The sequence below is a fragment of the Arachis stenosperma genome, chromosome 6 (genome assembly GCF_014773155.1).
Source record: "Arachis stenosperma cultivar V10309 chromosome 6, arast.V10309.gnm1.PFL2, whole genome shotgun sequence".
Lineage (NCBI taxonomy): Eukaryota > Viridiplantae > Streptophyta > Magnoliopsida > Fabales > Fabaceae > Arachis > Arachis stenosperma.
The window spans coordinates 133,416,655-133,430,420 of record NC_080382.1 but is presented as its reverse complement, the minus strand read 5'-3'; the positions used below and the strand labels follow the sequence as shown (position 1 = coordinate 133,430,420).

At 41.4% G+C, this 13,766-nt stretch overlaps 1 non-coding gene across 1 annotated transcript; it reads left to right on the top strand.

Annotated features, from left to right (window-relative positions):
• Positions 1-2,430: 2,430 nt before the first annotated feature.
• Positions 2,431-2,504, top strand: TRNAM-CAU (transfer RNA methionine (anticodon CAU)). Its single transcript has one exon. It is a non-coding gene; the product is annotated as a tRNA-Met (tRNA).
• The last annotated feature ends 11,262 nt before the right edge of the window (positions 2,505-13,766 follow it).

Below are 13,766 nucleotides of genomic sequence, written 5' to 3'. Positions count from 1 at the left end.
ATATAGACTTATATATATCGAATTTCAATTCCATTACATCATTATATCTAATGTACATAGTAGCTCCAATTTTTTCTTTATTTCATCCATTTTTTGTATTGGTTCCACTAAAATATATATGTAATAATCCAAAAGCAACTCTTATTTTTGCTATTCAAATTTATGGGTTTCTGATTCTTAATATCAATCCCGACCCGGTATCATATAAAAAAATTGAGTAATACTTTTAGCATTTCCAAGAAGTAATTGATTAAATAGTTGGAATAGTTGTAATAGTTAACAAATGATCGGTAGTTTCTACGAGAAGCTTTTTCTGTATTTTGAAAAGATTGGTAGTCAACCCCAATCTTTTTACATTTTAACCATGATTGCAAATAAATGAGTTCAATAAAGAACTTAGAAATCCAACTTTGAAAAGAGGGGAAAAAAGGGAAAAGGGGTGTTAAAGGGGGTTCCGCGGTTACTCATTTTCGATATATAACTTTGGTAAGAGCCAGTTCATCTAAATAGAAATCTTAGGAAGAATTAGGTTGGAATAGGAAAAAATTTCCTATCTTTTTTTCATCCCCTTAACAAGAATAAGGTAATAATTTCACTATTTGGGTGATTGACAGAGTATTTTGTATTTAGTATGCATAGAATACATTACACCACTCAAATAAAATAGACTTCCGAAATGCGGATATATTTGAATTAAAGGAATTGGTATGGTATTAATTAAAAGGAAATGAAAAATATTCAATAGAAAAATTGAATAACCCAGCTAGAAAACAATTGATACAGTTGGATCCCCCACCCCAATTAGTCGTACCTTTAAAGTCCACTTCTTCCCCATACTACGAGAGAAAGGGAAAATGTGAAAACTACCATTAAAGCAGCCCAAGCAAGATTTACTATATCCATGTGAATTTTTTCTCCTATCTCTATAAAAAATATCACTATGAAGGAATTATTTTACTATTGTTCACTAATTCTTGTTGTTTTTTTTTGTATTAATCTAATCACTGAGAATACTAGAAACTATAATAACTATATATATTTATTTAAATCGCTGGTACAGAGTCAAAGGGGGATTCGATTCTGCACTAAAACTATTATATTAACACGAAACAATTCAATAAATTCTATTAGAACATCAAACAAGTTTTGATCAGATTTCTAGTAGAGTCGGAAAACATTACAGATAAATTCGTTTTTCCTCTCATTTTTTTAATTAAAAGGTCAAAATTCAATTCTGTTTTTTATTTTTCAATTGAATTGGAAGGGTTCCTTAAATCACAGAATAATGAATAATATCAAAATTTATTGTCTCCTGATTAGGTTGAAAAAAAATATAAAAGAGATTGCTATAAGCTCTATTCAAAGAGGAGAACTCAATCTAGATCTTATGGCAAATCAAAAGAGTTTAAGTCTTACAGGATTGACGAAAAATAAAAAATTGATCGAAAAGGAAAAGGCAATGTTTATTGTGGAACCAATTCGTCTGTCTAGAGAAAAGGATGAACAATTTTATATATATCAAACCATAGTACTTTCATTGCTTCATAAGAGTAAGCGTCAAATTAAGAAAAGATATCCAGAAAAAACCAATGTTGATAAGACGAACTTTGCAAAATCCATTCCAAGAACAAGAGATCAAAAAATAACAGAAAATAAAGAAAAAAATCATTATGATTTGCTTGTTCCTGAATTCTTTTTTTGCGCTAGACGTCGTAGAGAATTAAGAATTCTAATTTGTTTCAATTCTAAGAATAGAAATAGTGCACATAGAAAAACAACATTTTACAATAAGAATAATAAAGTAAATAATTGCTGTAACGTTTTGGCTGAAAATAAGGATCTTGATAGAAAAAAAAACCTAATGAATTTCCATTTTTTTCTTTGGCCAAATTTTCGATTAGAGGATTTAGCTTGTATGAATCGCTATTGGTTTGACACCGATAATGGAAGCCGTTTCAGTATAGTAAGGATACATCTGTACCCACGATTGAGAGGTCGTTAATCTATAATCTATATTTCTTTCTTCAATTTAGCGTAACATATCCGGTATGCGGATACAAATGGATACACGCATAGATGCGCACACGCATTGTGTTAACTTCTATTCTGTATTCTGAGGCCTTGATACTAATTCAATTATATATCCTTTAGATACAAAAAAAAAGGAATCGAAAAAATCGTCTTATCGTCTTATATCTACTTTTATCTATATAATTATATATATAATTAGTATTTTATTTTTTAAATCGACCATTTTTTTTTACAGAAATATAGTATGATTTGACATCAGAATCGCAAAATGTTAAGGAAATTTAGATGGATTTGAATTGATGTCCTTTCATCGAATCCTCCTAAATTGCATTGATTTATCCGAAAGATTTCACTTCAATTGGAATTTGGTTATTCACCATGTACGAGGATCCCCGCTAAGCATCCATGGCTGAATGGTTAAAGCGCCCAACTCATAATTGGCGAATTCGTAGGTTCAATTCCTACTGGATGCACGCCAATGGGACCCTCCCTCAAATAAGTCTATTGGATTTTTGTTCAAGAATGAAATTGTTCTGAGGGTTACCTGAAACTGTAGGTCGATCTCGGACGAGATCTTCTGTACTGGTCGGAGCGGTTGTGTCCGACTTGTTGGACTGGCTGAACTGCTGATACTTCGTCACCGGAGGGTGGGGGGTACCTGCAAGAAACTCCGATGCTTAAGTTAGCATGGGTATTAAACAGGTTTTATGTAGAATCAGAGTATGAGTTATACCTGGGTGTTCCAGTGTATTTATAATGGTGAGATGTGGCCTCCTGTGGATAAGATAAGTTAGTTATCTTATCTTATCTTTATCTTATCTTTAAGTGAGGTCATCTTATCTTTAAGGGAACCGCCTTTATCTTTCTGGGCTTTAGCCGCCTTTAGATTGGGCTATGTTCCTTCGTTTTGGGCCTGCTTTGGGCTCCTTTGGCGAGTTGGCCGAGCTCTTTGAGAAGAGGTCGGGCATTTGGCCGAGCTCTTTGAGAAGAGGTCGGGCATTTGGCCGAGCTCTTTGAGAAGAGGTCGGATATTTGGCCGAGCTCTTTAAGAAGAGGTCGGACAGCCTGACCTGAAGTGTAAAACCCGGTTAATTAACGGCTAATTAACCCATAAATGAGAATTTATTCTAGAAAGCCTAAAATGTGATTTTTATGGCTAAATGTGATAGAGGAGACTGAGACGAGAATTTTGGTACCAATTTTATAGAATTCGGACCAAGATTGGACCGAACGGGCCAAACCGGGCCAATTGGACCTAAAGTGGGCCCTTGGCCCAACATAACTTAACCAAAACCCTAGTTTTCAGCACTCTCTCTCCTCATTTGAGAGACTAAACACGCTGAAATGGAGGCCATGGAGGGAAGAACTCTCTCTCAACTTCTCTCTCTCACTTGATCTTCAAATCACCATAACTTTTGATCTAGAGCTCCAATTGCTGCCCCGTTTGCGGCCACGCGTTCACCGCGGAGAGCTCTACAAAACCCATATAATCAATCTCGAGGTAAGCCACACCTTGCTGTTCGAAATCTCAGCCCCTATTTTCGAGTTTCATGGGTTAAATGTTGAGATTTTGGGTTCTTTGATGTTATAGGACCCAACTCTCTTGAAGGAGAAGGTTAATCTTGTCTCCTTGGACCTTGGGTAAGGTAAGGTTCTTAACCCTAGTGTAATTTTGTTGTTTTATGATGTTTGGGTTTTGAGATGTTGTGTATGGGTATGATGATTGTGGCTTAGGTTGTGTATATGTGTGTATTGGAGCTTGATTGGTGATATTGAAAAGCTTGGAAAGGGTTTGGTGGTGAAAAATCTGTTCTTGGAGGTTTTGAGGCCTTGAGAGCTTGTGGATAAGAGGTTTGGAAGTGCTCCGGTGGAGCTTGGGAAAATCGGCTAAGGTATGGTTTCGGTTTCCCGTATCTAATATGTAATGTGGTAGGAAATACTTAGGCTAGAGGCCCTAAGATAGGCATTGAATGGTTGATGTTGTTAAATGCTTGAGATATATGATGTGGTCATATATGTGATGATGATTATTAATGCCTTGGTGGTATGATGTATGAGAAATATGCATGTTGTGATATATGCTTGATGATTGGTTATGGTTGAATTGTGGGTTGAACCATGTTGATGGTGAGTATGATGTTGATTATGTACAATGATGATTTATTGGAATTGATGTTGTTGAGAATTGGCATGAGGAATAGTATATGATATGTTAATATGTTTGAGTTTGAGCCACTTGGGTGAAGTGGGCTAAAATGATGAGATAGTGATTTTGTATATTGTGGTAATGTGACAATGTGTGAGTTGAGGAGGCTTGATGTTGAGTTTGATACATTTTGATTGTTTTCAAAGAAAAGGGATGAAATTGGCATGTTTTGATTGACTTTGAAAGGAGTTGAAAATGGTTTGTTTTGAAAATGGCATATTGTGGTTTTGTATGAAAATATGGTTTTTGGGCATACTTTGACGGGACATAACTTGGACTACGGATCTCCGTTTTGTACCAAATCTATTTAGAAATGAAATTGGATCCGGGATGTCCATGCCGTTCGAAGAACGGGTGAAAAACGATTTAAAATGAGGAAGTTATGTCCGTTGGAAGATTGGGGTTTAAATCTGTGAAATTCTGCAGCTTTTGACTTAGAAAATTTTTAGCAGAATGACCCCTTGCGCGTGGGCGCACCTGGCGCGTACGCGCCGATCTTCCGAAAAGTGCCATCCACGCGTACGCGTGATGTGCGCGGGCGCGCCGATTGTGCTGCACCCAATGCCCCGCCATTTTCCAGAGAGTTATGCCAGAACGGTGCCGGTGTTGTGCCTGGGGCACGAGAACACCCGCGCGCACGCGTAGGTGACGCGTGCGCGTCGATTGGCAAGTTTTGAATCCACGCGTTAGCGTGCATGACGCTTGCGCGTCGATGAGTTTTTGAGGCCATCCACGCGTGCGCGTGGAGCGCGCGTGCGCGTGGCCCTGTTTTCATCCCAAAGTTGATTTTTGAGTTTTAAAAGCCAAATCTCATACTTCTAAGCCTCCGATCTCACCATTTATGTCTTAAATCATTATGGCATGTCTAGCTGTTAAAAAGGGGCTAGTGAATGAGGTAACTTGCGAGTGAAGCAAGGGGAATATGAATGATCAATGAGGATCAAGATGATTATGTGAGATGCGGAGGATGGTGGTGGAAGTGTTTGTTATGCCATGGGCCGAAAGGCTATAATTGTTAATGGAATGGCTGGTTATGGATTTAACCATGAGCCGGAATAGCTGTGTATGCTATGAATATTGACTGGTTCTGGATTGAACCGTGAGCCGGAATGGCTGGTATGGATGTTGATCCATGGATGAGAATTCATGCATGTTGATGCTGAATTATTGATAATTGTGAAATTGCACTTCCACTATCTGAGTACGAGTTTCCTTGGGTAGTAGCAGTGGCTAGCCACCACGTGCTCCAGGTTGAGACTCGAAGCTCTGTTAACCCTATGTTGTAAGTGTGGCCGGGCACTGTGAAAGGCCCGGATGAGCTCGAACCCCCATAAATATTCACCAGTGAGGGTGAAGGATATGGATCATGTTTATGATCACATTTATAACGAGTATAACTCGAGTTTGGGGATGCGCGACAGAGGGACAGTCCAATGGTTAGCGACCAGGACTTGTCGGGTTGGCTCTATAACCGACAAGATGATATCATCGGCCACTAGGAACAGGCATTCATCATATGCATACTATGTGAATTGTTTGAGATTGCCTATTTGACTGCATATTACCTGCTAATTGTCTAAATGTCTTAACTGCTCCTATTTGTATATTCTTTGTCTGATATAATTGTGTTTGCTATAATATACTCCTGCTGGTGGTTGGGAGGTTTGAAGGAATTGGAAAGGGAAGTATTAGTTAGACTGAAGAATCTTTAGTCAGATGCCCTTATACGGTTTAGCTTGTTTATAAGCTTCGATGTTATCTGGAGGAAGTTCTAGGATTGCCTTCGGCTTTCCTCCATTATTATGTATTATATATGTGGAAGATGTTACCATGCTGGGGACCTCTGGTTCTCACCCATGCGGATTTTGTGGTTTTCAGATACAGGACGTGAGGTGTCCCGCTGATGCAGGCTGGAGACTTCTATATTGCGAAGATCCTTTGTTCTCGGGGCTATGTTTTGGTTTATATATTTTGCTTAGATACTTTTATCTCCATTAGATAATACAAACTGTGATAACTCCTCTTATGGGAGATTTTGGAGAATAGGTTTTATGTATTTGTGTCCCTTTGGGTTTCCTTGGGGTTTTCCTTATTTTATAATATGTATATATTGTTATACTCGGACCGGTTATCTTCGCAGCCGGATCTTGAGCCTTGATATTCCTGTTTTTGACACTCTTTGTATATATATAATCTCGCGTTGGTTATCCTTGTTCGTTATGATATCGATCGGAGTGTTGCGCTTTTGAGTTGCGATTTTTGTTTACCCCTTTTTCTACAAAGGCTCCTAGTTATAATCAATCATTCATACTACTATACGTACTAAATTTTTATTTTAGAGGTCGTAATACCTTGCCATCTCTGAATTATGACTTAAGCATAAGACTCTGTATGGTAGGGTGTTACATTATGGTATCAGAGCAGTTCGTTCCTGTAGAGCCTGAGGGATGGACTGATTATGCTTCTGTGCATTCTCTGTGTGTGTGTGTTATGTGCTATTAGTATATCTGCTTGATATAATTGGCATAAACGTTCATGAGCATGCATTTGGGACTTTGAAGCGCTAAACTTCCGATATTGAGACTGATCAACTTAATATCGATTGTTTAGTGTGTATAGGAACCAGATGGCGCCTCGTGGACGCGGTAGAGGACGTGGTAGAGGCCGTAGTAGAGGTCGTGCTAACGCTCATGCACCGAAGGGTAACCCTTATGACCCGGTGAACCTTATGACCACGTTGAAAAAAATGGCTGCTGCGATGCAAGCCACGGCTGACGCTCTTGGGCAACGGATAAACGATCGTGGCAACAACAGAAAGAGAGCTCAGGGACCAATAGAGGTCAGAACTTTCTCTGTGATGGTAAACAAGTGTAAGGTTGCTGAAGAGTGTGCGAAAAGGGCAACCGCTGAGAAAGGAAGTCACAAAGGATCATTCCCACAGAACCGAGGGAAGAGCTTTGCACCTAGAGGTCCGTCTTTCAAGAGGGGAAGCTCTTTCAGGAGGCCCAACAACAACAGCTCCCAAGGGAAGAAGTTTGGGAAACAGCCTCAGAATGATCAAGCTTGCACTAGGTGCGGGAGTCACCATCCGGGAGCACCATGCAAGGCCGGATGGGGTTTGTGCTACACTTGTGGAAAGGCGGGGCATAAAGCCGTAAATTGTCCTGAGAAGCAGAAACAAGGTGCTGGAAAAGCACAACAGACTGGTCGGGTGTTCACCACTTCAGCTGTAGGAGCTGAGGGATCCGAGACACTTATTCGAGGTAACTGTGAAATAGCTGGTCAAACTTTAAATGCTTTATTTGATTCGGGAGCATCACATTCATTCATTGCATTTGAGAAAGCCCATGAGTTAGGCTTGAAGATTGTAACCTTAGGTTATGATCTAAAGGTATATAATGCTACCCATGAAGCCATGGTAACTAGGCTAGGATGTCCGGGAGTTTTCCTTAGATTCAAGCAGCGTGATTTTGTTCATGATTTAATCTGCTTGCCGATGATTGGTCTTGATCTTATCTTGGGGTTGGACTGGTTATCTAAGAACCATGTTTTACTAGATTGTTCTACAAAGTCGGTGTACTTTATGCCGGAGGATACAGAAGGGCCGGTCGTGGTGAATAACTATTACTTGAATTCGATGATGGTGAATTGTTCCGGAACCGAATGTCAGGGTATCTTGTTGTTAGCCGCGGGTGTTTCGGGTGATGATCAAAGGTTGGAGCAGATTCCGGTTGTGTGTGAGTTTCCGGAAGTGTTTCCCGATGATATTGATGAGTTCCCACCTAACCGAGAGGTTGAGTTTGCTATTGAGTTGGTGCCCGGGGCGGGACCAATCTCAAGTGCTCCTTATAGGATGTCACCGTTAGAGATGAACGAGCTAGAGTCTCAGTTAGAGGATTTGTTGGGAAAGAATTTTATAAGACCAAGCGTTTCTCCGTGGGGTGCTCCAGTGTTATTGGTGAAGAAGAAAGATGGGAGTATGCGGCTCTGTGTGGATTACCGCCAGTTGAACAGGGTTACAGTAAAGAATAAGTACCCATTGCCGAGAATTGATGATCTCATGGATCAGTTACAAGGAGCGGGAGTTTTCTCTAAGATTGATTTGCGATCCGGTTACCACCAGATAAGGGTGAGGGGTGAGGATATCCCTAAGACCGCTTTCAGAACTCGTTATGGTCATTACGAGTACACTGTGATGTCCTTTGGGTTGACGAACGCTCCTGCGGTATTCATGGATTACATGAATAGAGTTTTCCGTCCGTTTTTGGATAAATTCGTTGTTGTCTTCATTGATGACATACTGATTTATTCCAAGACTGAAGAAGAGCATGCGGAACACTTAAGGACCGTGTTGCAGATTCTAAAGGAGAAGAAACTTTATGCAAAACTGTCTAAGTGTGAGTTTTGGAAGAGTGAGGTGAAGTTTTTGGGTCATGTGGTGAGTAAGAAGGGAATAGCAGTAGATCCAACTAAGGTGGAGGCGGTGATGGATTGGAAACAACCAACCACCATAACAGAGATAAGGAGTTTTCTGGGTCTAGCTGGCTATTACCGAAGGTTTATCAAGGGCTTTTCACAGATAGCGTTACCAATGACAAAGTTAACCCGCAAAGACACTCCGTTTGTTTGGACTCCTGAGTGCGAGGAGAGCTTTCAGACATTGAAGAAAAAGTTGACTACTGCACCTGTGTTAGTGTTACCCGAGCCGAACGAGCCTTTTGAGGTGTATTGTGATGCCTCATTGAGGGGTTTAGGGTGCGTGCTGATGCAGCATCGTAATGTGGTGGCGTATGCCTCACGACAGTTGAGACCTCATGAAGTTAGTTACCCTACGCACGATTTGGAACTCGCTGCGGTTGTGTTTGCCTTGAAGGTGTGGAGGCATTATCTCTATGGGGTTAAGTTCCAAGTTTTCTCTGATCATAAGAGCTTGAAGTATCTCTTTGATCAGAAAGAGCTCAATATGAGGCAGAGGAGGTGGATGGAATTGTTGAAGGACTACGACTTTGAGTTGCATTACCATCCGGGAAAGGCGAACGTAGTGGCGGATGCGTTAAGTCGGAAGTCGTTATATGCGGCTTGGATGATGCTTCAAGAGGAGAAGTTGCTCAAGGGATTCGAGAGTCTGAAAATCGGTGCTCGAAAAGTATCCGGAACTTTGTGTTTGAGCCGATTAGAGATCTCAAGTGATTTTAAGACCGAACTCCTAAAGGCTCATCAAAATGATGAAGCGTTATGGAAGGTGTTACCGGCTATTGAGCAAGGAAAACAGTGGAGAGTGTCGGAAGAAAAAGATGGGTTATGGAGATTCAAGGGTAGAATCATTGTGCCGGATGTTGGCACTTTGAGGCAAGATATCTTAAAGGAGGCACACAAAAGCGGATTCTCCATTCACCCGGGAAGTACTAAGATGTACCATGATTTAAAGGCGATGTTTTGGTGGCCGGGTATGAAGAATGATGTGGCGGGGTATGTTTCAAAGTGCTTAACTTGTCAAAAGGTAAAGATTGAACATCAAAAGCCCGCCGGTATGTTGCAACCTCTAGAGATTCCACAATGGAAGTGGGAAAGTATTGCAATGGACTTTGTGTCAGGACTGCCAAGGACTAGGGCTGGCTTTGATGCTATTTGGGTGATTGTGGACCGATTGACGAAGTCAGCTCACTTTTTGCCCATTCGTATGACTTACACCCTTGAGGAGCTAGCACGGTTGTACATAAAGGAGATTGTGAGACTTCATGGTGTACCTGCTACTATACTCTCTGATAGAGATCCTCGTTTCACTTCAAGGTTTTGGGGTGCATTTCAGAAAGCTTTTGGAACCCGATTAAGCTTGAGCACAGCTTACCATCCTCAAACAGATGGTCAATCTGAGAGGACAATCCAAACACTAGAGGATATGTTGAGAGCTTGTGTTTTGGACCAACCGGCGAGTTGGGATCGGTATATGCCATTGGTGGAGTTTGCATACAATAATAGTTATCATACGAGCATCGGAATGGCTCCGTATGAGGCCTTGTATGGGAGGAAATGTCAATCTCCGCTATGTTGGTATGAAGCTGGAGAGAAAAGCTTGTTGGGGCCAGAAATGATAGCTGAGACTACTGAACAAGTCAAGAAAATCCGTGATAGGATGCTTACGGCGCAGAGTCGTCAAAAGAGTTACGCCGATCAGAGGCGAAAGCCCTTAGAATTTGAGGAAGGAGACCATGTTTTCCTTAAGGTTACTCCGACCACGGGAGTAGGTAGGGCGATTAAAGCAAAGAAGTTGAATCCTCGATACATTGGTCCATTTCAGATCCTAGAGAGGATTGGACCGGTGGCGTATCGGATGGCTCTACCACCTCATCTTTCGAACCTGCACGACGTGTTTCACGTGTCGCAGCTTCGGAAGTACACTACTGATGCTAGTCATGTGTTGGAACCTGAATCGGTTCAGTTGAGGGAAGATTTGACGCTTCCAGTGGCTCCGGTCAGAATTGATGATACTAGTATCAAACGGTTGCGTGGAAAAGATGTTTCATTAATCAAAGTGGCTTGGAGTCGAGGCGGTGTTGAGGAACACACTTGGGAACTTGAGTCGGAGATGCGAACGGATTATCCGCATTTACTCTCAGGTAATTGCATTTGAATTTTGTGGGCAAAATTCCCAATTAGGTGGGTAGAATGTAAAACCCGGTTAATTAACGGCTAATTAACCCATAAATGAGAATTTATTCTAGAAAGCCTAAAATGTGATTTTTATGGCTAAATGTGATAGAGGAGACTGAGACGAGAATTTTGGTACCAATTTTATAGAATTCGGACCAAGATTGGACCGAACGGGCCAAACCGGGCCAATTGGACCTAAAGTGGGCCCTTGGCCCAACATAACTTAACCAAAACCCTAGTTTTCAGCACTCTCTCTCCTCATTTGAGAGACTAAACACGCTGAAATGGAGGCCATGGAGGGAAGAACTCTCTCTCAACTTCTCTCTCTCACTTGATCTTCAAATCACCATAACTTTTGATCTAGAGCTCCGATTGCTGCCCCGTTTGCGGCCACGCGTTCACCGCGGAGAGCTCTACAAAACCCATATAATCAATCTCGAGGTAAGCCACACCTTGCTGTTCGAAATCTCAGCCCCTATTTTCGAGTTTTATGGGTTAAATGTTGAGATTTTGGGTTCTTTGATGTTATAGGACCCAACTCTCTTGAAGGAGAAGGTTAATCTTGTCTCCTTGGACCTTGGGTAAGGTAAGGTTCTTAACCCTAGTGTAATTTTGTTGTTTTATGATGTTTGGGTTTTGAGATGTTGTGTATGGGTATGATGATTGTGGCTTAGGTTGTGTATATGTGTGTATTGGAGCTTGATTGGTGATATTGAAAAGCTTGGAAAGGGTTTGGTGGTGAAAAATCTGTTCTTGGAGGTTTTGAGGCCTTGAGAGCTTGTGGATAAGAGGTTTGGAAGTGCTCCGGTGGAGCTTGGGAAAATCGGCTAAGGTATGGTTTCGGTTTCCCGTATCTAATATGTAATGTGGTAGGAAATACTTAGGCTAGAGGCCCTAAGATAGGCATTGAATGGTTGATGTTGTTAAATGCTTGAGATATATGATGTGGTCATATATGTGATGATGATTATTAATGCCTTGGTGGTATGATGTATGAGAAATATGCATGTTGTGATATATGCTTGATGATTGGTTATGGTTGAATTGTGGGTTGAACCATGTTGATGGTGAGTATGATGTTGATTATGTACAATGATGATTTATTGGAATTGATGTTGTTGAGAATTGGCATGAGGAATAGTATATGATATGTTAATATGTTTGAGTTTGAGCCACTTGGGTGAAGTGGGCTAAAATGATGAGATAGTGATTTTGTATATTGTGGTAATGTGACAATGTGTGAGTTGAGGAGGCTTGATGTTGAGTTTGATACATTTTGATTGTTTTCAAAGAAAAGGGATGAAATTGGCATGTTTTGATTGACTTTGAAAGGAGTTGAAAATGGTTTGTTTTGAAAATGGCATATTGTGGTTTTGTATGAAAATATGGTTTTTGGGCATACTTTGACGGGACATAACTTGGACTACGGATCTCCGTTTTGTACCAAATCTATTTAGAAATGAAATTGGATCCGGGATGTCCATGCCGTTCGAAGAACGGGTGAAAAACGATTTAAAATGAGGAAGTTATGTCCGTTGGAAGATTGGGGTTTAAATCTGTGAAATTCTGCAGCTTTTGACTTAGAAAATTTTTAGCAGAATGACCCTTGCGCGTGGGCGCACCTGGCGCGTACGCGCCGATCTTCCGAAAAGTGCCATCCACGCGTACGCGTGATGTGCGCGGGCGCGCGATTGTGCTGCACCCAATGCCCCGCCATTTTCCAGAGAGTTATGCCAGAACTGTGCCGGTGTTGTGCCTGGGGCACGAGAACACCCGCGCGCACGCGTAGGTGACGCGTGCGCGTCGATTGGCAAGTTTTGAATCCACGCGTTAGCGTGCATGACGCTTGCACGTCGATGAGTTTTTGAGGCCATCCACGCGTGCGCGTGGAGCGCGCGTGCGCGTGGCCCTGTTTTCATCCCAAAGTTGATTTTTGAGTTTAAAAGCCAAATCTCATACTTCTAAGCCTCCGATCTCACCATTTATGTCTTAAATCATTATGGCATGTCTAGCTGTTAAAAAGGGGCTAGTGAATGAGGTAACTTGCGAGTGAAGCAAGGGGAATATGAATGATCAATGAGGATCAAGATGATTATGTGAGATGCGGAGGATGGTGGTGGAAGTGTTTGTTATGCCATGGGCCGAAAGGCTATAATTGTTAATGGAATGGCTGGTTATGGATTTAACCATGAGCCGGAATAGCTGTGTATGCTATGAATATTGACTGGTTCTGGATTGAACCGTGAGCCGGAATGGCTGGTATGGATGTTGATCCATGGATGAGAATTCATGCATGTTGATGCTGAATTATTGATAATTGTGAAATTGCACTTCCACTATCTGAGTACGAGTTTCCTTGGGTAGTAGCAGTGGCTAGCCACCACGTGCTCCAGGTTGAGACTCGAAGCTCTGTTAACCCTATGTTGTAAGTGTGGCCGGGCACTGTGAAAGGCCCGGATGAGCTCGAACCCCCATAAATATTCACCAGTGAGGGTGAAGGATATGGATCATGTTTATGATCACATTTATAACGAGTATAACTCGAGTTTGGGGATGCGCGACAGAGGGACAGTCCAATGGTTAGCGACCAGGACTTGTCGGGTTGGCTCTAAACCGACAAGATGATATCATCGGCCACTAGGGACAGGCATTCATCATATGCATACTATGTGAATTGTTTGAGATTGCCTATTTGACTGCATATTACCTGCTAATTGTCTAAATGTCTTAACTGCTCCTATTTGTATATTCTTTGTCTGATATAATTGTGTTTGCTATAATATACTCCTGCTGGTTGGGAGGTTTGAAGGAATTGGAAAGGGAAGTATTAGTTAGACTGAAGAATCTTTAGTCAGATGCCCTTATACGGTTTAGCTTG